The following is a 22,472-nucleotide window of genomic DNA, read 5'->3' as shown; positions in this document are numbered from 1 at the left end:
CTATTTAAGAGAATTTCTTATTTAGTAAGTAAAGAAAAACCAAAAAGTACAAAAAATACTTTTGTTTGGTTTGGAAGTTTGACAAAGCAGCTTCAAAATAGTACTTTGCATTTTATCCCATTTTTATTTATGCATTTTTAATAAGTGCCAAACAAAACAGTTTTTTCACACAGAAAAAAATATGGTGAGAACTTTCTGGCTCTATGGGAACACTAAAAAGCTTAACAATTTTTCCAGTAATATACCGGATAAAATGGATTTTCTGGTGAAAAGTACCAACACCCTGAGTGCCAGTACTGTTTACTAAAATTTGATACGGAAATTTTTAGAATGTGCGATTCAGGAAAAAAATTTGCCTAGTCCATACCATTTGCTCCCTAAATCGTACTGACTTTAACAATGCTGTGTATTTATGATTAAATGAATAAGTAGACCATGTGTAATCCTAAAACAATTATTTAATAGCGTAATTGATAAAAGTAATTATTAACTTAAAGCATTTTGAACAGTTACAAATGTATAAAAAACTATTAAAAGCTTAAAAAATGTCCCAACTCTTTTCAATTCATTTTAAAAAATAACCCATATTTGCGTTACATGGAGAGGTAAAATCACGAAGATGGTTCACGGTTAGCCTGACATCACTGGGATTCTAACCTACGATCCATCTACCACTGAGAACATTTTATGTCGACACTGGTCATTTTGAACTTGGCACGGAAATCGTATCGACCAGCCATTCAGCATCCAGTTGGAGTGACCCGAATAAAACCCGGGTCACTTCGATGGAAAGTGGGTGCTCCATCCCCTGATCCACCAAGACTCAAAAAACAGATGTTTTATAAAAACCAATGGTATTGCAGTCAGTAGATCATATACAAGACTCGTGGACTTCTCAATTTAATTGCTGTTTCAGAAATGATACGGCAACAGATTCCACGATTAAAACCTTACTTTTTGGTCTTTATTTTATGTTGCAGATTAAATTCATGTTAGGCATATCTTCTAAGAATATGAGATGTTTTCTGAACGGTATATTTACATATTTTAAGCATTTGCAAAATATTTCTTTCTTTAGGCGTGACCTTAAAAAAGTCACGATTTGAAAATAATCTACTTTTTAATGAGGATTTAATTATACATTAGCGCACAACATACACTTAAAGATCAAATTTTTCAAGGATATTGTCTTTTTCTTAAGAAAAGAATAAAACTTTTCTTTCTTTGTTTCTGAAAATTCTTTTCTTTTCTAAATAAGAGGATATTTATTAAAAGGCTTTTTCAAGTGGCCAATTTCATGCGCAGTTTTTGATTTTTCTGGAATATATCATAGCTTTATCATATACGTATCATTTCGTTCACAAGTAAACCTGAAAATACTTTATTTTTTAAATCAAAACATTTATTTAAAAGAATTTCCACTGCTTGTTTTGTTGCTTTTAAAAGTAGTTATGTTGCTTAAAAGATCTAATAGCGTAAAAATAAAATGATGAAAAGAAGAACATATTTTTTAAATAAATGCATATTTACAGAGCTTTTGCAACTTTACAATTTTGCACGCAGTTTTGAATGTTATTTCTGGAATATATAAAAATTATTTTCGGCTATAAATCTTGAAACTATTTTATTTTGCTGTTTACAACACTTCGTAAACAAATACAATAAATTAACTTTTAGTTTTGTTTCTAAAGAAAGTAGTTTTGCTGTAATTTATGAAAATCAGCAACTAAAGAATAAGAAGATATTTAAAAAGTAGAAAATAATTCTGAAAAATAAAGTTGGAGGAACAGAAAAAAATGACTATGGAATAGAAAAAAATGTTGCTGTCAACTCAAATTGAGACTTTGACTTGGCAGTTACAAAATTGTGACTTAGGTACTTACAAATAATAACAATAATAAATTGTTTATTATGTAAGATATTTTATGGAGTTTAAATTGATCTACTGACACCAAATTTAATATGGATTTAAAGTTCACTGTTAAGTAAAACATGAATTTGGGATACAGTGTCTAAGCATTATAGATGTAAAATGCTGTACGTGATATAAGATTCAAGGTACAAGATCAAATGTCATATGAGATAATAAAATAAGGCGATTAAAAAACTTTTTTCCTCAATCTAATTTAGATAGTAATACACGACAAAAAAAATTTCTGGAAAAATCACCACACTGTATAATAATGGCATATCATATTTAAAATTTTTAACGATACATTACTGTAGTTTAATTTAATCATTTGTATGTACCTTAAATACAAAAAAAAGAAGAAAAAAAAAGAGCTATTCCCAGCAAAAATTAACTAACTCTCAGACGTAAAAAATATTGACTCGTTCTTGTTACTTTTTTCTGGATCTCGTAGTACTGTACAAATTTCAAATTTTAAAAAGCAACTTCTTTAATAAACTTTTATAATTTTACTAAACAAATTATTTTTTAAAAAATTTAAAAAAAGATGAAATAATTCAACAATTTATGTAATTCTAAAACAAATCATTAAAAAACCTTTTACATTTAGCACTGATCGGTTTCCGGACCGTATTTTGAAAAGCAGAGCTTTCGGAAGAAGTCATCAAATGTTTATCAACTCAAGAAAAAACAGCTTTCAAATAAATAGCACCTATTTAACGCCAGAAAAGGAAGGAAATAATCATATACAAGGCAGCGACTGGCATTTCTGAGTAATTTTTACCAGTTTATAATTAGAATTATTGTCGCCAATGTAACACTTACACAGTCAATGGTTGTTATTATCAACACTAAGTTTCATTTTTCCTGTTAACAAGTGATAAAACTGTAGATTTAATTACTACCAATCTTTCATCATTTTTTGAAAACATGGTATTAAATGCTGTAGCTGGAATTTAACACTCTTCATCTGGGGTTTGTCCCTTGACATGACAACTGTATTGAATATGTATGTTACATGTCATTTTGTGACATTTACAAAGGATGTGATGTCACTCTTGTTGTAAACCGGCCTTCACCCCAGTTTTTAATTAGTCAAATGCTTGGAACTTGTTGGGTTTCGCATAGAATGGATATAAATTGCCGTGAAAATAGGTGTCAATGATTGTTTGTAAACCTGCTTGCAGACAATCATTGACACCTATTTATAAACCTATTATTTATGATACCTATTGCTTTTTTTAAAAAGATTTTTTTTCTTTTGAAAGTACAATATAAATATAATATAAATAACAAATGAAAGTACTAAAATAAAAATAGAGAATCTTCTGTACTTTCCATTCATCATCATTTAATGGATAGTTCTTTTACTGTGAAATAGCATTATTTTATAACAAATTATGCAATATTTTGTTTCTAAAGTAATTAGTTGAGTCTCTTATCAAATGCCTAAAGTAAATAAAAGAAATTAGGTTGCTACTAAAGAACTAGTTCAATAAAACGATTCTCAAACTCGTCAAATTTGACAATTTTATGGACTTATTGTCAGTTATGTTAATGTTATTATTACTTTTTCCATACTATGCGTACACAGATATAGACGTGACAATTATATAGTGTTAAATATATAATGGAAAAATAAAATTAAGTGACGTCGGTTCAATATTACTGTCATTGCACCAAGGGGTTTTCTAATGAATGTGCCAAAAGCTATTTTTTTTTTAAATTTCAGTATCTAAGTACGATCCTAGGAGTCAATAAAATGTTTAAAACTTTTATGAGCTTATTTCGTTGGGATAAAAGGCTGATAGAAAACCTACACTGACCACAGAAATGCATGAAAACATAATCTGATGTAAAATGTCTATCTAGAAGAAATAAATTCTAATTTTAATTGTCGATTCAATTACTCGTGATGTATTTTTAATAAATCAGCCACAAATAAATTTTAGTATGTAACCCGAAATTTTAAAAATTAACGGACTCGATAAAATTTCCCATGCTTGGATCAACTGATACCAACTCAGATTGGCTAATTGAGGGCAACCAGCAATTGGTTTATAAGTCTATATATAGTCTTTAAATTTGCTTATAACAAAGTTTTCTGTCAGTTTAAATTGGTTGCATAACGCTGATTTAACACAGTTTTAAAATTATCAGACACTTAATAAATGTTAACGTCTCATTGCACGATGAAAACAATTTCTGTTAAAATTGCCGTACTACTTTATATTAATAGCATTTCTGTGTGTGTGTGTGTTTTTTTTATGTATTTTCAAAAACTAGAATATATGGTTATGGATTTTAAATCATTTATTTGATAATTTTGTCATTCGGTTTACCAGAATTTCTAGATTTCAAAATTATAGCTCTTATTACCATATATTTGGTAAAAAATAACGAACTGAAAAGTAAATTTAGCCCAATAAATGGTTTTTATGCCATGCTCTAAGGTATCATATTATTACAATATGTTGCCACATGTACCAGATTTTATCTCATGTTATAAAATCTCATTTAATTTTTAATTTACTAAAATAATTACCAAGGCGCTTCGGTAAACAATTACCGAGACTTTTGGTGTTTTATTGAGCTGGAAACACTGTAAATTTTACCATATAGTAGAAGTTTTGAACACATTTTTTTTCTCTCCTCAGTAAGATGTTTGCATTGAAAGATTAGAAGATAAGTACAAAATTGGTATTTTGTTGTGTAGAAACATTATCTAAACTTGAATTAACTCACTGTCAATTGGCAATTTTCTAACTTCTGCTATCAACAACTACAAAATAATACAAGTGGTTCGACGGCCATTGTTAGCAAACCATCCCCTATATTGATAAATAACTTTATGACTGATTTTTCTATTTATCTATACGAAGTAATTTGCGAATACAAAATAAATTATAATTCAATCGATACATTTTTTGCTTTTATCATTAATTTCTTTCATCATTTAAGTGTTTTATATCGAAATTTCTCTAAATTCCTGATTAAGCACAAAGATAACCTATCTTTCCAAATAAAGGTCTCAACGATAACCTATACTTCCAAAGCTTGTTTTGCTATATATTTTGTAATTACAAAAACAGAGTATAGTAAATTTTTTAAAATTTTTCTCAAGAGACTGGTTGGAAAATATTTAATGCTAAATTTTTTTAACGCCATCTATACTATGAACTAATCTTCAATGAGGTACTTGATAACAAGGTTCAACTCAGGGGGTAAAATAGTTAAACTTGTCTTTAAAAAAAGTTGCAGCAAATTCGAACAATTACTATGATAAATCGAATTATGATAATTATTATAGATTCGAACTATTATTATAAGGATTATGACATGACTACTAATATAGTTCAAATTGAATATTTTTTTAGCTTCGAAATTAGTATCAATTAGTAGATCATCTCAATTGGCTATTGGCAACGGTCTGGGGTACATCCCTGCGGATAATTCAAAGGCATGTCCAAATACAATTCAAAAGACATCACAATTTTGGTAATTTGCAAATTAGCAACTTTGCAAATTTTGATCCTTTTCGGAATTATGACTCTCCCACCTTGGTAGTCTGACGACCTGTGTGAAGAGTTGAGCATTTTACGGTATAACAGTTTACCGTAGAGCTTTAACACAGACCGGTACCGCACACCCTCGGTCTCTACCAGACTGATCAAAGTGATCACCCAATTGCTCACTGATATCAGTCACTGATGCATGATTTTGGCGTTCTTCTGATACCGTACTTTAATCAGTCCACTGTGGGACAATATCAATTCAGATTATAAAGAAATCACTATTAGATTATATAGAAATCTGATACAGATGATTTCGTGAATTAGAGAACTTATTTTGACGAATTGATGATTGTTTCACGTATTGACGAGTTGATTTTGATGAATTAGAAGAAATGAGCGTTGAGATATTCAAGTTTTCTCATTAGTAATTTAAAAATAAAAATATCCATAAAATAACAGATTACAAAGACTAGATTATACAAAAACCTGATAGAGATGATTTCGTGAATTAGAGAACTTATTTTGATGAATTAATGATTGTTTTATGTATTGACTAGTTGATTTTGTTGGATAAAAAGGAATAAATGCTGAAATATTCGAATCATCCAAATTATTAATTTAAGATAAAAAATATTCATAAAATAACAGATTATAAAGAAGTCACTATTAGATTATATAGAAATCTGATAGCGATAATTTCGTGAATTAGAGAACTTATTTTGATGAATGGATGATTGTTTTATGTATTGACAAGATGTTTTTGACGGATTAAGAGAAATAAATGTTGAAATATTCAAATCGTTGCATTAGTTATTTTAAAATAAAAATATCCATATAATAGCAGATTATAAAAAAAAAAATCACTATTGGATTATTTAATGAAATCAGATAAAGAGAATTTAGTAAATTAGAGAACTTATTTTGATGAATTAATGATTTTTTAGAGTATTTATGAATTGATTTTGATGGATTAAAAGAAATAAACGCTGAGATATTCAATTTCTATACATTATTCATAAAAATATCCATATAATGAAAGTATATGAATATTGAAAAGTTTAAAAATACAAATTTCATAGTTGCAACAAAGCGCTATTCTTTACAGCAAAAAAAACTTTAACAGTTCGTATTATTAAGTGATGTAGTATATTCAGATTACAAATTAGCTTTTTTTTCTTTTTTCGAAAATGTAAACGAATAAAAAAAAAATTTCAAAACTTTCTTTGCATCTCATTAAATAGTAATTATGGCCCACTTGAAGAGGTGCTCACGTTTACCAACATGCTAAATTACATGTTTTTAATCCATTAAGTTGCATTAAAAATGAAAAACTCCTGACCTCCACTTTACCCACGACCCCTCCTACTACGTGCCGAAAATATTCGTTCACGGATTTCAGACGAGAAAAAAAGTATTTACATACGGGGCCCATTTTACAAGGAAGGACATTTAAGGAGAATTAAATCCTGTATTTTGGGGACCAACATTTTTTTTCTTTCGTTTATAATGTACCTAAACGTGAGTTTCACGTTATAGCAAGGGTAAATTAAAGATCGAGGAACAACTAGAATAATTTTCTTTCTTCTTTTCTTTTTTTCTTTATTTTCCTTCCCCCTTTATTACTCTCCCACTTTGCGTTCATTTATTACCCCCCACACACCCCTCCGAACACCCAGAGAAAAAAATTCTCAGAATTCCCCTCTTCAAAACGATGATGGCAGAGTTGCGTGATGGCATCGCCAAAGCTTGATTGGACAGTTGAGGCAGTTATTACAGCCAATGAATGCTTTCTTTCTTCTTTAATGGGCGGAGATTCATTATAAAAATCCACCTACTGTGAAACATAGTTACTAGAGCGATGTTTAATTCAATAGATATTATTACATAAAAATACCATAATATTAAATACGATTTTAAACTTTAATGAGTAATTGTAGTTTATGTAAATAATTACCAAACATTAAGTAACTAATATAGTATTTAAATTACATATCGAAAACATGTTTTATTTACTAATTTCATGTTATTAATATAAAAAATTATAATTAATTTTCTTATTGAAATATGAATTTTCGTGATACAAAATATTTTAGAGTCTATTGAATTTGAAAACAAAGTGTGCGCTTAATATGTAGTTTCATAACTTCTTTCCTGTTATTGGGAATATTTTAAATAATACAAATTCTGTTACGTTATTATTAAAATGCATAATAATCAATTTCATTTTTAACTGTTTATAATTTTTTGCAAAATTTTATGTATTATTTCTGTTAAGGGAGTAGCTTTGAGAAAGGCCAAGCTAAATGATATTTTAGGAACAGTTGAAATTCGGATTTTCAGACATTAACCCTTTCCACTTTTTTTTTAAAAAAAAAAATTTTTTTTTTGTCTTTTGTTTTATTGAATTGATTGTTTTGTTTCAATTTCCCTCTTCCTGTCTTTTTTTTATATTCTTTTTTATTTTTAGTTTTTATTTTTTGAATAATCTTTTGTTATTTTTACTCCTTTTCAATTTTTACTCCTTACTGAATTTTCTATTTCATTCCTTTCATAAATAAATGACCTTAATTTTGTTTTAAATTTTATTTCTTCTATTTTTAATTTTTACGATTTTCTAGTTCTGCTATAAATTTAATCTTTCATTAGAAAAAAAGAAAAAGTACCAAAACACAAAACTAAAAAGGAAAGATTTATTACCTGATTAATTACTATTCAATCGTGAAATGACAAAGTCTGGACTTTCATACTGAAGTTTCTAGCTTATTTTACATAATTTGCAAATAACCCTAAACATTACTTTAATTAACAACAAAAAATAAAGAAAGTTAAAATCACAAGTTGAGTTATTAGTTCGTAACAAAAAATTAAAACTAATTTTTTCAAAGAAAGTTAAGTTGTTCGTCAATAGCAGAAAAAATAAGAACACTTCAAAAAAATTTTAAGTTGTTAGTTAAAACAAATATATCTCTCTCACAAAAAGAACATTTAGGACAATTTCCCAAAGTTCTATTGAAAAGCCAACACAAGTCGGAAAGGTTTAAGTTTAAAGCAAATTTGTAAAATTCTGAAAATATTGTACAAAAAGAGATATTGAGTATATGAAGGATATTGGTATTATGGAATGTGAACAAGTGAGCAATTTTAAAGCTATTCAGTGTTCAATGTGATAAAATCGATTGCTTAGAAGAATTCAGAAGATAATGAAAATTCTGGTTCTATAAGTAAAAAATACAAGTAAAAAAGTACAAGTGTCTACAAGTAAAAAATATGCAAAGTTGCAATTCTGTGTTTAATTCTGTTAAAAGAGGCAATCTGTGGTTAAGGTATGGTACAGAAAGAGATACTGTCTATATAAGAGGCATTGGTGTCATGGTTTTTATAGGGGAAAATTTCAAACATCTTCAATTTTATAAAATTGATTTGCTTCAAAACGTCCAGAGAAAATACACGGAAGAAATTCAGGGTATATAAATTAAATTGGTACATTAGCGTCTACAAAAAACTTAGTTTGGAAGGTTTTTTTATTCCTCTTATTTAAATTTATTACTCAACTCTTCATGCTCCCCAAAGTATTACATTAGGCATTGTGAATGTATTCAAACTTATAAAAATAAATTTGTTTAAAAAAGTTCAGAGGTCACTGAACAAGAGAAATTCTGCATATATCAGAGACATTGGAGGAGACAAGGGTGTCTTCAATTAAATTATTCAAATGCTCAATTTCATAAAATCAATTTATTTAGAAATGTTCATAGGATACTATACAAAAGAAATTGGTCTCGGTATATCAGAGACGTTGGTGCCAGGTGGTCTATAATTAAATTACTCAAATGTTCAATTTAATAAAATCAATTTATTTAGAAATGTTCATAGGATACTATACAAAAGAAATTGGTCTCGGTATATCAGAGACGTTGGTGCCAGGTGGTCTACAATTAAATTACTCAAATGTTCAATTTCATAAAATCAATTTATTTAGAAATGTTCATAGGATACTATACAAAAAAAATTGGTCTGGGTATATCAGAGATATTGGCGTCAAGTTGTCTACAATTAAAAGATTCAAATGTTCAATTTCACAAAATTAATTAGTTTAGAAACTTTCATACGATATTGTACAAAAGAAATTGGTCTGGGTATATCAGAGACATTGGTGCCATGTGGTCTACAATTAAATGATTTAAGTGTTCAATCGCATTAAATAAATATCTTTAGAAACGTTCATAGGATAATGTACAAAAGAAATTGATCTATGTATATGAGACATTGATGCCAGTTGGTCTACAATTAAATTATTCAAATATTCTATTTCATAATATCATACTGTTTAAAAACGTCCATAAGATACTGTACAAAAGAGATTGGTCTAGGTATATCAGAGACATTGGTGCCAGGTGGTCTACAATTAAATAATTCATATGTTCAATTTCATAAAATAAATTTGTTTGGAAAAGTTCAGAAGATACTGTGCAAAAGAAATTCTGAATAAATCAGAGACATTGGTGCCAGTGTGTTTACTATTAAATTATTCTAATCTTCAATCTCATAAGATAAATTTGTTTAGAAACGTTCATAAGACTCTGTGTCAAGGAAATTCTAGGTATATCAGAGACACATTGGTGCCACTGTGCGTACAATGAACCATTTAAATGCTAAATCTTATAAAATCAATTTGATTGCAAAAGTTCAAAGGACACTATACAAAAAGAGATACAGTGTATTTAAGAGATATCATGATGTCTACAAATAACCAATCTAAAAACTGTTCATTTTTTTAAAATCATTCTGCTTAGAAAACTTCATAAGATAATGTACAAAATGCGATAGTGAGTTTATTGGGTACTGGGTATTGGGAAATATTAGTATTATATCGTTTAGAAAAAGAACAGTTACAAAACTATTCTATCTAATAGAATCATTCTTTTTTTTTTTTAAATGTTCAGAGGATATACAGTTCAAAAGAAGACACTGGGTATTTAAAAGATATTGTAACCATGATATTCAACAGGAAGGAAGTGGTAAAGGCATCCAACAGATAACTAATTTGCTTAAAAAAGTTTAATGTATAGCACCTTTAAAGAAATAATGGGTTATACAGGGAAAAGTGGTATCGTCTACAAGTAAACGAATTTAAAGCTAATCCAATCTTATAAAATCAATTTGTTTGAGCTCAGAGAGTACAAAAAAAGTGGATCAGTTTTAAAAGTTAACTATAGTATATTTAAATATAATATTAATTATATTCACTGAAACCATACTCGAGAATAAAGATTTAAGTTTGAACCATATTATGTTCCATATTTTTGTTCGCTTATAGACTTTTAAATGATAATTTAATCAAATTACGAACGCAACATATCATGCCTCACTGTTGGTCAAAAATTTAAGTAATTTTATGTTGAAATTTGACTTCAATACACATTTCACCCCGATTATTTCCTCAAATTTAGATCACATCACGTTTGAATGTGTCACAATACTAAATTTGTGCAAAATGTAACACAATTTGTACAAAATATAACAAAATTTGCACGAAATATAACAAAATTTGTACAAAATGTAACAAAATTTGTTCAAGTTGTTGTTGTTGTTGTAGTTCATTTACGTCGCAAAATTTGTTCAAAATATAGCAAATTTATACTTCACCATTAGAAAAATTTCAATCGTCAATCTATAAATAAACATTACCAACAGTTATGAAAATGACTTTTTTTTTTTTTACTGATTGCGTATATTATTTTGTGGTTTTTCATTGTATTTAAGCATCATATTTTTCACTTTTCAGAAATGTTTTTGAAATTTTCTTTGGACTAGGAGCTGGAACGATTTCTTTAAATGAGGAATAGTTTAATGGTGAAGATTTCATCTAGAACGAACAGATTTTTTTACTTGCCGCAAAAAATGTTGCTTACTTTTATTTCATCCATATAGTTGATAAACATTAAACACATATCATAAGCACTATATAAACATTATTATTATCTATATTTTAATATTCTAATGTGAAAACTTTTTTTCTGTCCTTTTTCTGAAGTTAAATATTGGTAGTTAGTCAAAACTCTAAAATTGGGTCGGCTGTACAACGACGGTTATAAAATAAAATATATTTTGCAATTTTTACGTGTAGAGTAAAATTGTTTGTGTTAGAATACTGGTCGCAATCTGCGAGAATCGTTATAACTAATTAAATAAATAGTTCCTTTCGGAAAATTTTATTGTTTTGCGTTATAATGACATCAAACAAATGTTATTATTGTTATAAATTTTTAAAATATTGTATTTTTAATTTTCAATAAATTTGGAATAAAAATATTAATTGCAATTTTAATGTTATTATATCATTCGTAAAATTTCTTGTATGTATTTTACTGTATTATAAAACTGTATAAGATATATATTGTTACTTTCACATGTAATTAATAAATAAATATCCACCATTCGGATTCTGAAACTGTTTTTTGTCTCTACTTTTTGTTGTAGTCTATTCTTAGATTAGAATTACTTAAATCCTTGTATGACAACGTTATTCTTGAAACTGCTAGTTTATTACTTATACAACACAAGTATACCCCAAGTGGGTACTCGTCAGTCTTAATTTTTACGTATAGAATGAATAAGAGGTTAAGAATTTGGGTTTAGTTTTTTTTTCTCGTCTGTTTTTCTTATGTTCTAGAAAAATATACATTTTTCAAAATATAAAAATTTAAAAGAATTTATAGTAAGAATTACCTTTTGTTCACCAAACGAGCTGTAAACGTACATTTGATAAAATAACTTTGATTTTTGATATAAATAGATGATATATTAATTTAAATCAATTGATCGATTGAAATTCTCAATCCGATGAATTGACACTCCTAATGTTTTATAAATTAAACTGCAAATATGTTAAGGAAATAATCAATTGAAAAAAATATTTCATAATATTTCATGTTCAAATGATCAAATCCAACTAACGCAAATTTTGAAAAGATATAAAAGAACTAATCTCAAGAAAATAATCAGAAAATTTTGATAAAGTGTAAAAAAACTTATCGCAAGAAAACTATCAGCTAATTTTGATAGGACGCAAAAGAAAGCTTTTCACAAAAAATAATCAGCAAATTTCGGTAAGATGTAAAAGAACTTATCATAAGAAAGTAATCAGCAAATTTCTATAAGATGTAAAAACATTATCACAAGAATTTAATCAGCAAATTTTGATATGATGTAAAAGAACTTATCACAGAAAAATAATTAACAAATTTTGATAAGATGTAAAAGAACTTATCACACGAAAATGATCAGCAAATTTTGATAACGTGTAAAAGAACTTATCACAAGAAAATAATCAGAGCTTAAATCACGCATTTTAATAAAGTTTACAATGTCTAGATATTTAGGAAAAGTTTAGAATAATGGCATATTTAAAAGGAAAAAACATTAATTACAATTCCGGCACAACAAAGTTATTAAAAAAACTGTTAACCAAAATAAAAATATGCCTGTAACTTTCAGGAAAAGTGATAAAACTAAGAGTTTCTCTGAAATCCAATACTCTCTTTGCAGTTTTATCAAAAAATAATAAATAAATAAAAATGATTAGTTTAAGAATTATTTAACACAGTAAAAAAAGGTCTATATTTGACTAACTTAACAACTTTAACTATTTAACGAATAAGTTAATAATAATAAAACGTGGTTAAGATTTGTCTGAAAGAAATTTGCTCCTTTCTTCCCTGGAAGAGAAATAAAAATAATATTTTGAATTTTAAATGGGTGTTAATGTATATTAGATCACTTTATTATGATCACATCTCTGAAATTATGAAATACTAAAAGTATCACTGATATTAATTTATCCTCAATATTTCTAGTTAGACCTAATAAACAAAGAACATTGTTCTGAAAAGTTATTCAAAAAGCATTATGACTAGTTAGTTTTAAAACTAGTAGCTTTTTTTCATAGTTTTCAGAATAACATATTCTGTGAAACTTGTTAAAAATTAAGTTTTGTAGGATACCCAGGAAAAGAACTGAAATTTCTCTTGCTTCAGGGAGTTAACAAATAATGGCATACTTAAAGAGGAAAAGAAAACAAAGCATTACCAAAAAATCTATTTTCAGAAAATTATGTGAGGAAAAAAGATAAAAAGAAAGCTGAAGTTTCCAAAAAAAAAAAAAATTTATAATCAATTCAGTAAAATATTAAGAAAAAATATTAAAATTATGATAATCAACCTTAGGTTCAAGTATTTAATAACAACTGTTTAAGAAGAATCTTATGTATCAAGTGGTTCCATAAAATTTGCAACGTAGAAATCCTTTGATCCAATTGATCCGGAAATCAAAAAAACGTAAATGGAGATGGATTGGTCATGTTCCACGTAAACCTCAAGAATTTAAAGTTAAACATGTTTTTGATTGGAGCCCTCAGGACAATAGAAAGAGAGGAAGACTTAAAAATACTTGGCACAGGGCGATTGTAAGCATTGAAAACAATAGGAAAGACATGGAGAGAGGCAAAATATCTGGCCACAGATGGAAAGCTATGGTAGAAGCCCTCTGCTCCAATTCGGAGTGAAGAGGAATTTTATATGTGTATGTCATCAGCAATAGGAAGGCAGGAGAACTTAGACACTAGATAATTATACCCGTTTATAAAATGACAATATGAAATGCGTAGCTGGAAAAAAAAAAGCTATGTGAACAGAACACAAAATTAGTAATACAAAACAAATAAAATGTAATCAGTGTAAGGTACAATGTAAAAAATTAAGGAACAATTTATGGTAAAAATTACTGGCACCCTGGGTGCATCATCCGTAAAATTCATTTTAGCGTAAGTCCATTTTTAAAGTAAAATTTTACATTGTAATTTTTACAGAAATATTTATTTATTTATAATGATTCTGTGATTTTAAAATAAATTCTGCAGTAAAAATTATGGTTTCAGATTTTTTGCTTCGTAAAATTTTACAGAAAAAATAGATTTTATGGCAAAAAGTACCAGAATCCAAAGTGTCGGTATTCTTTACCATAATTTGATCCGGGATTCTTTACAGTGTATATAAAACACGTTTCCTATGCATGTTTCTTTTTAATTAATTAGAACAGAAAATAATGGATTAAGTTAAAATAAAAAATAATCCAATGAAATAAAAAATATTAGATCTACAAAGTACAGTTTTTTTTAAAATTGATCTATTTTTATTAACGGGTACTATAAAATTTAATACTGAATATTGAAATTTCTTTCATAGATGCTAAAATATTTGAAATACTTGTTGCGATATAAAATGTAAACCAAACATTAAAAAAAAAAAAAAAAAAAACGTTTTTTGGATTTTAGAAAATTTAAAAGAGTTTATTTTAAAACTATTGTGTATCATCAAAAAATAAAGATTAATGGTTCAAACGAAATTTAGATAAAATTCTTTTAACTGTAATATCTACTGAGGAAATAAAACAGCCTTTAATAAAATTACAGAATTTTATGTGTGTAATGTAAATTATGCGTTCTGGTTAACATTCAAGACTTATCTTGCTGAGGAATTTATTGGAGTATTTGGCAAAATCCTCATAAAAATTTTTATAACTAACCAGAAACTTGCAAATCAGTCATATATCATTTTGATAAAAAAATTTAAAGAAATTTAAGTTCAAAATAAGTTCTAGTTATACGTTAATAAAATATGATTTCTCAGAAAATAAACTATTGCTACCTGTATAGAAATCTAAATGGTAAAGTTTTTCTACATCTTAAAATATATTCATATGTTTGTGATTAAGGATTTTGGTTGAATTTATAACTTTATAATAAAATTTCTTACGATAAAATCACAGAAAGCATTATTAAAGCACCCAGGTATTTTTTTTTCCCTTTATTCTTTTTAACATTTATTACTCGTTTGAAGATAATAAAAAATGAGTTTTGCAAAACATTAAAACATAATTTTACAAAATTAAAAAGTACTTGAAAATGCATGTTTATTTTTATTTTTATTTATTTATTTATTTTTTTTTTTTTGAATCACCAAGTTGGTTAAAGAATATCCAAATAACTTTAACTGGAAAAAAGTAGCATCAATTTCGAACGAAACACAAAATTTAAAAAAACAGATGATTTTAAAATAAAAGGTACAATTTAATGAATGCGTAAACTGTTATGCAAACCTATTAATAGATTCAGGTAAATAATTCATTATTCTTCAACGAGTTATTAATTTACTGAATTATTTCTGTGCTATAGAATAATCAAATATATTTACAGCTATTAAATGCAATTAATTTTTTATTTCGAGTTTGTTAATGGCAGCCTGAATTTTTCATATTATCTCTATGGTTACTAGAAACACAGAAGAATAATCGATGTTATTCTGTGGTGCTATTATTAAGAAAACAAATAAGAAGATATGATAGCATCAATAAAGTTCTATTAATCCTAAATAAATCTTCGATTTCGAGAAGATTATGGATAAAAAAGATCGAATAGAACATCAATTTTGTAAACAAAAGTGTAACATCGAATCAGCTATTTAAGAATCAAATTTTTATCGTGTATAATTTAATCCAACATTAATATCTTTCTTTCATTAAAGTAAAATAATAATAAATATGAATATCCGTTTATGTATACAAGAGATTCAGTTATGAATATTTTACAGACAAATCGTGTATACCACTCAGTAGAAATTGGATTTCCAAAATTTATATTGATTTCCTTCGTTTTTGACGAAACAATTTTCTAGGAATGCAGCAGGGTTTGTCGATTTAAATCATGATTTAAATCAAATGATTTTTTTAAAAAAATCAACTGATTTTTTTATATCTAAATTGATTTAAAGAGTTAAAAAGCAGTGTTTTAAATTATTGATACTTTTATGATTTCTTTTCTTAGTTTTAAAATTTATTTTAAATAAATTGCTGCATTAATTTTAAAATTTATTATTGCTGCATTAATTGATTTTAGTTGACGAAATTACTTTCTTTCTTGGTATGTGTTCCAACACATTTGAAATTACATTTTGAAAAATCTTTTGATTCTTGAGATTGAAAGTACAGATTAAAGTAAACAATTAAGTATTTTTTTTTCTCATAATATGTTTACAGTATCTTTGACATTATCAGATTTTCTATAAAGAAATTTTGCGAAAAACAATTTCAATGAATACATAGATTTTTTTAAAAATTTTATTTAGCTTCATTTATCTATTATGATATAGGATTAAAAATGAATATTTTAATATAAAAATATATAGATTAAATATATATATATATTTTTTGAGAAAGGACTACATTTATAAATACAATCTGTTACATTTATAGTGTCCTTTTAAAAATCAAGAGAAAGAAAATGAAATCACAATTTTAAATTAAAATTATGGTTTGGTAATTGAAACTTTGCTTTAATAGGTAAAGTATTCCTTAAATTCTCTATTTCATCTAGTCTTTAAATTTCAATTTCACAATTTTAAATTAAAATTATGGTTTGGTAATTGAAACTTTGCTTTAATAGGTAAAGTATTCCTTAAATTCTCTATTTCATCTAGTCTTTAAATTTCATTCATGCATTTGTTTCAAAATGGCTGATATGCATTCAAAGCTATGTATTATAATAGAGAATTGTTTTCGGTAGTTAGAGCTTCTAAAATATTCTTATGATACACTTTTAATATTAATTTAATTTTGTTAAACATTTATAAAGTTTTTTTAGTCATAAATCAAAGTTCTTACAGTGTATTTGAATAAAAAAAAAATCTAATTTAAACCAAAAAAATCCAATTTAAATCAAAAAATCACGAACCCTGAAATATAGACGTTTCACCAAATTAAGGACTTAATTATTTTGATGATACAAATTTCATCAAAATCATGAGATTTAATGGCAACACAATTGATTAGGTAATACCAATTGAAGTAAAAGGAGTATGTTTAAATGAGCTTAAAGGCATCGCAAGATTCGAACTCAGGAAACTTATCTAGTAAGTTAGTGGCACTAGCCCCTGCATCATCCCACCAGAAAGTTCAAACGGGTTTAAAATCATCTGAAAAATGTTGGAGAACTCCCAGAATACACTGAAATGAGTCAGGAAATGAGAACTTAATCTATCATGTTTCGTCATCAATCATGCGATTTCGTAACGAAATGTACATAAAAAATAACGAAACATAGTTCAAGGATTGCTAAACCCTCAAAAATGAAAATATTATCTTGGTTTGTGTAGGGGTGGAGGAAAGAAAATGTGAATATAGTTAAATTAATTTTATTAAAAAAAAAATTCAGTTCAGCAGTCATAGAAAATTCTATACATTAAGAATTTAAGTTGTTTTGAAAGATTATAATCAAACCATTTAAAATTAGTTTTTTCTTTCAATGATAGCATTTTTAGTTATGCATAAATTTTAATAATTATAATTTGAGAAAGATCACTATTAAAGCTAGAACTTTGTCTTTTAATGACAGTATTTTCAGTCACGCTTAGGTTGTACTAACTAAACTTAGAGGAAGATAACTATTAAAGTTTTAAATTTTCCTTTTGATGAAAGCACTATCTTCCATACCTGTGATCTTATTGCTATACTTAAAAGAAGAAGTTTAAAGTTTGAGTGTTTTCTTTCGATGACAGAACTTTCAGTCACGCTTAGATTGTACTTACTATACTTAGAGAAAGATAACTATTAAAGTTTAAATTTTTCCTTCGATGACAGCATTTTTTGTCATACCTGGCATCTTATTGCTGTACTCAGAGGAAGAATTTTAAAGTTTGAGTTTTTTCTTCCGATGATAGAACTTTCAGTCAAGCTTAGGTTGTACTTACTATACTTAGAGGAAGATAACTATTAAAGTTTAAAAATTTCCTTCCGATTACAGCATTTTTTGCCATACTTAGGATCTTATTGCTATACTCAGAGGAAGAATTTTAAAGTTTTTTCTTCCGATGACAGAACTTTCATTCAAGTTTAGGTTGTACTTACTATACTTAAAGGAAGATAACTATTAAAGTTTAAAAATTTCCTTCCGATTACAGCATTTTTTGCCATACTTAGGATCTGATTGCTATATTTAGAGGAAGAATTTTAAAGTTTTTTCTTCCGATGACAGAACTTTCAGTCAAGCTTAGGTTGCACTAACTATAAATTTCGGTTGTACTAACTATAAAAGTTTAAAATTTTCCTTTCGATGACAGCATTTCTGGACTTCCTTTCAAGAACAGTATTTTTAATTATAATAAATGTTAAGCGTTATAAGTTAAAAAATGAAAACATTGAAGTACAGTGTAAAAATTTTATTTGCATGTTTATCTAAAAATATCTGTAAACATGTTTATTTCTTTTTGTTTTTTTAATGAAAACAATATTTATACAGTTCAATGTTATTCTAAAATCAGTATTTCAAGAATTTTTAAATTCCTTTTAATATAGTAAGCGCAAGTTTTGTACGCACTCAGAAAATCGGTACAACGTTCAACCATCATACCTTGAATCTTATTATGGTTCAAGGTGAAAATTAGCTTCAACCTTAAAAAGTCGTTAAATTGAACCATGTTTCAGTTTAAGTTGAACCAATTGTAACAAGTTGAGTTATTGTAACATATAATCATAGAGTTGAAACATAGTATATACCACGTAACGAAGTTTAGGTAGTACGGTAATATAGTTTAATTTAGAGCAAAATTAAGATTGAAGGAAATTTAAGTGATGTTATTAAAATTCAATACTTAACAATATATGCTAACTCCGTTGTTAACAGTAATGTATACAAATAGCACTATTTTGAAATTTTAATCATAATCTTTCTTCTATTGTCCCTTTCAAAATATGTTGGGAGTTTTGACTTCTAAAATGTATCATTAAGGTGTATAAGAGGAAATTAATTTCTTAAAAATTAAAATTATTTAATATTATATAGCTCACTATCTGTGAGTAATTTTGCTATTTGTTTTTCTTTCCACAAAAGAATATTTCATTTATCTCAAAACGATCTTTGTAAACTTTTTAGATCTCAAAAAGTTACTTTTTTCCCACTAAAAAACAACTCATGATCGTTGTATACTTTTTAGATTTTTAAAAATTACTTTTTTTTTTACTAGAAAATAAATCATTTGCCTTATTGCGATCTTAAACTTTACAAACCGCTTAAAATTAATTCTTTTCCCCAGGGAAATACCTCACTTGTCTTAAAACGATCTTAGTAAAGTTCTTAGATCCCTAAAAATCAATTTTTTTTCCATAAGAAAATATCTAATTTATCTCATAGCGATCTTTGCAAGCTTTTCTGATCTTTAAATATTTTTTTTTCACAGGAAAATACTTCATTAGTCTAATAGCGATCTTTGTAAACCTTTTAGATCCCCAAAAATGATTTTTTTTTCAGACCAGAAAATAACTCATTTGTCTTATAACGATATTTGTAAACTTTTTAGATTCTTAAAAACTATTTTTTTTTCCCACAAGAAAATATCTCATTTGTCTTATAACGATCTTTGCATTTTTTTAGATCCTTAAAAATTTATTTTTTTCCTCAAGAAAATACTTCATCAGTCTAATAGCGCTCTTTATAAACTTTTTAGGTCCCTAAAAATTATTTTTTTCCCACTAGAAAATAACTCATTTTTCTTATAACTATCTTTGTGAACTTTTTAGATTCTTAAAAATCATTTTTTTTCTTCTAGAAAGTAACTAATTTGTCTTATAATGATCTTTGTAAACTTTATAGATCCCTTAAAATTAATTCTTTCCGCAAGAAAATATTTCCTTTATCTCACAACGATCTTTGTAAGCTTTTTTGATTCTTACAAAAAATTTTCCCTCAAGAAAATATTTCATTAGCCTAATAAAAATCTTTGCAAACTTTTCAGATCCCTAAAAATTATTTTTTAATCACTTTCGCTGGATAAAACAAAAGAATTTGTAAATTGATTCGACCTGTTATAATTAATTTTTAAAATAAGATCAGAGTATTGTTTTGATTTATTCGGAATTTATTGGTTGGAAGTTAATTTAAATAAATTCCCACAGTTGTAGGGAGCAGAACTGGGTCATGGCAACTTGCATTGTTGTCTTCTATATGACTTTTAATGCCTGCAACTACTGCCATTTTTTTTTCTCTTTTAACGAAAGAAAAAAAGCAGAAATTAATTGCATTCGTAACATATTTCTTGTTAATATATTTGCGAATTGTATTAAATTTTAATGTTTTAACCCAATTGGTGTTATTTATTTTATTATAATAAGCAAATTGTATTTTGCACAATGCTTTTTATTATATAAATATATTTTTTTGAAAATTAAATTTTTATTAATTCAAAAATAAAAGAAACGAAATATAAATAAATTATATATTATAACTTAAGAAAACGAAACTCGTCTTCGTATTAATTATTGTCAAACATATGACGGTTCTATTTAATTTTAAGTCATTTCCTTAGAAAAATAATTGCATTTGTATGCATGCAAAACGAATATTAATTTACAAACTTAGTAAAAAAGTATTTTGGAATTTTTTTTCATAAATTTTTAATGTGCAACTTAGTTTTTTAGTAACAGGTAAATTTTTAAAAATTTAATAATTTCAACTATTTTTAAAATATATTTTACCGTCCTTTGTTAGAAATTTTACTTATTACTTAAATTTGCTGTAACGTTAATATAGTGCTAAATTAAGCTACGTTATCGCACTCCTCGATTACACTATTCTATTGCTCAACCTCAACAGAAAATGGTTCAATTTAAAAAAGCTATAGCAATTATTAATGCTAACACCTTAATAAGGATTTAACAAATTTGCACCATATTATGGTTCAAGATGCTGATATATGGTTTTTACAAGAGTTTATGTTACACACCCTTACATATGCATTAAAATAATGCAGTCGAAAATGGTGCGGCATTTTACAATTGCAATTTGTAAAGCCGTGCAGTAGCAATGCTATTTTCCTTTCTAAATGGTTGGTTTTAGTCATTATTGCTACTATTTAGAATTTTTTTTAAACTTTTATTTGTTTGAAGGATGAAATTTTATGGGAGAACAAAATTATTTCCTACTGCCTTAATATTCGGTTTCAGTGCCATTTCCGAAGAAAAAAAAAAATTCGAAAGCACTTATAGTGTGATTCTGAAAATAGATAAAGATATTAGAAACATGCTAAAAAATCCTGATCCATGCTGGATTCCAAAATTCAAATCATTTAGTACAAAGAAAATACAGACATTTTCTTCACTGATACACTTCTTATAGGCGCGATTTCCCAAGCACCAAGTGAACTTTTCTCCAGATTACTCTATTTAGAATACTACTACTGACATCCTAAAATCCCAATAACTATGATCGCATGGCTAATATTGCTTTCCGAACAACCACTTACAGCAATCAAACCATAAAAAACTGCTACCATTTCTTTTCATTTTGAAAGATTTATGTCCTCCGGATCTAGTAAGACAAACCATAAAATTTTCCTGCTTAGAACCACAGCATCCTTAAAATCACATTTTTTTGAAAGAAAGGCATAATATAAGTATGGTAGCAGTCCTTATTCCCACATATTTCGTGCCATTAGACGCTCATAATGCCTTCTTCAATAGCTCCGACGTAACAGCTTTTGCATCCAATCTTTCACGCCAATAAAGTCATAAGCACTAACCAAAAGATTCATTGAACCGGCGCCAATCGTTTTTCTCAGGCCAATTATTTTCAAAGAACCATGGCACTTTTCATAGAGATGTATACAAGGAGATAATGGCTTTGGTAGAATTGTCTTCGAACATAATTTCTTTCATGGAGTTTATCTTTTTGGCATGGTTGAGGATGAAAGTTCGCCAATCGTCAATATCTACTATGAAACTGTTGATGCATGAGTCAAACGTTGTGAATTTTTCTTTTATTATTTTGATCAGTAATCATGACAAATCTTCGAAGTGAAGGGTTTAGATGCGCCAAAACGATTTAGTTGGCACTTAATACAGAAAATAAAAGCATATGATAATGTTCAGTTGCATAATTGGTATCAATTGAGTGCTACTGGATTTTGAAAATATTATTTTAGCAAACTTTGTTTTGCATCGAAATG

The 22,472-nt window shown here is 27.0% G+C and overlaps 1 long non-coding RNA gene across 1 annotated transcript in view; it reads left to right on the top strand.

Annotated features, from left to right (window-relative positions):
- The window catches only part of LOC122269424 (uncharacterized), a 33,136-nt gene extending 21,261 nt beyond the window's left edge, over window positions 1-11,875 (top strand). Inside the window, exon 2 of the long non-coding RNA XR_006225179.2 lies at window positions 11,210-11,875. This is a non-coding gene — a long non-coding RNA (uncharacterized lncRNA). The remainder of the gene's footprint in view (window positions 1-11,209) is intronic.
- The last annotated feature ends 10,597 nt before the right edge of the window (window positions 11,876-22,472 follow it).

This window comes from Parasteatoda tepidariorum, chromosome 6, assembly GCF_043381705.1.
Source record: "Parasteatoda tepidariorum isolate YZ-2023 chromosome 6, CAS_Ptep_4.0, whole genome shotgun sequence".
Classification (NCBI taxonomy): domain Eukaryota; kingdom Metazoa; phylum Arthropoda; class Arachnida; order Araneae; family Theridiidae; genus Parasteatoda; species Parasteatoda tepidariorum.
Note: the sequence above shows the minus strand (reverse complement) of the source record. Positions and strands in the feature narration are given on the sequence as shown.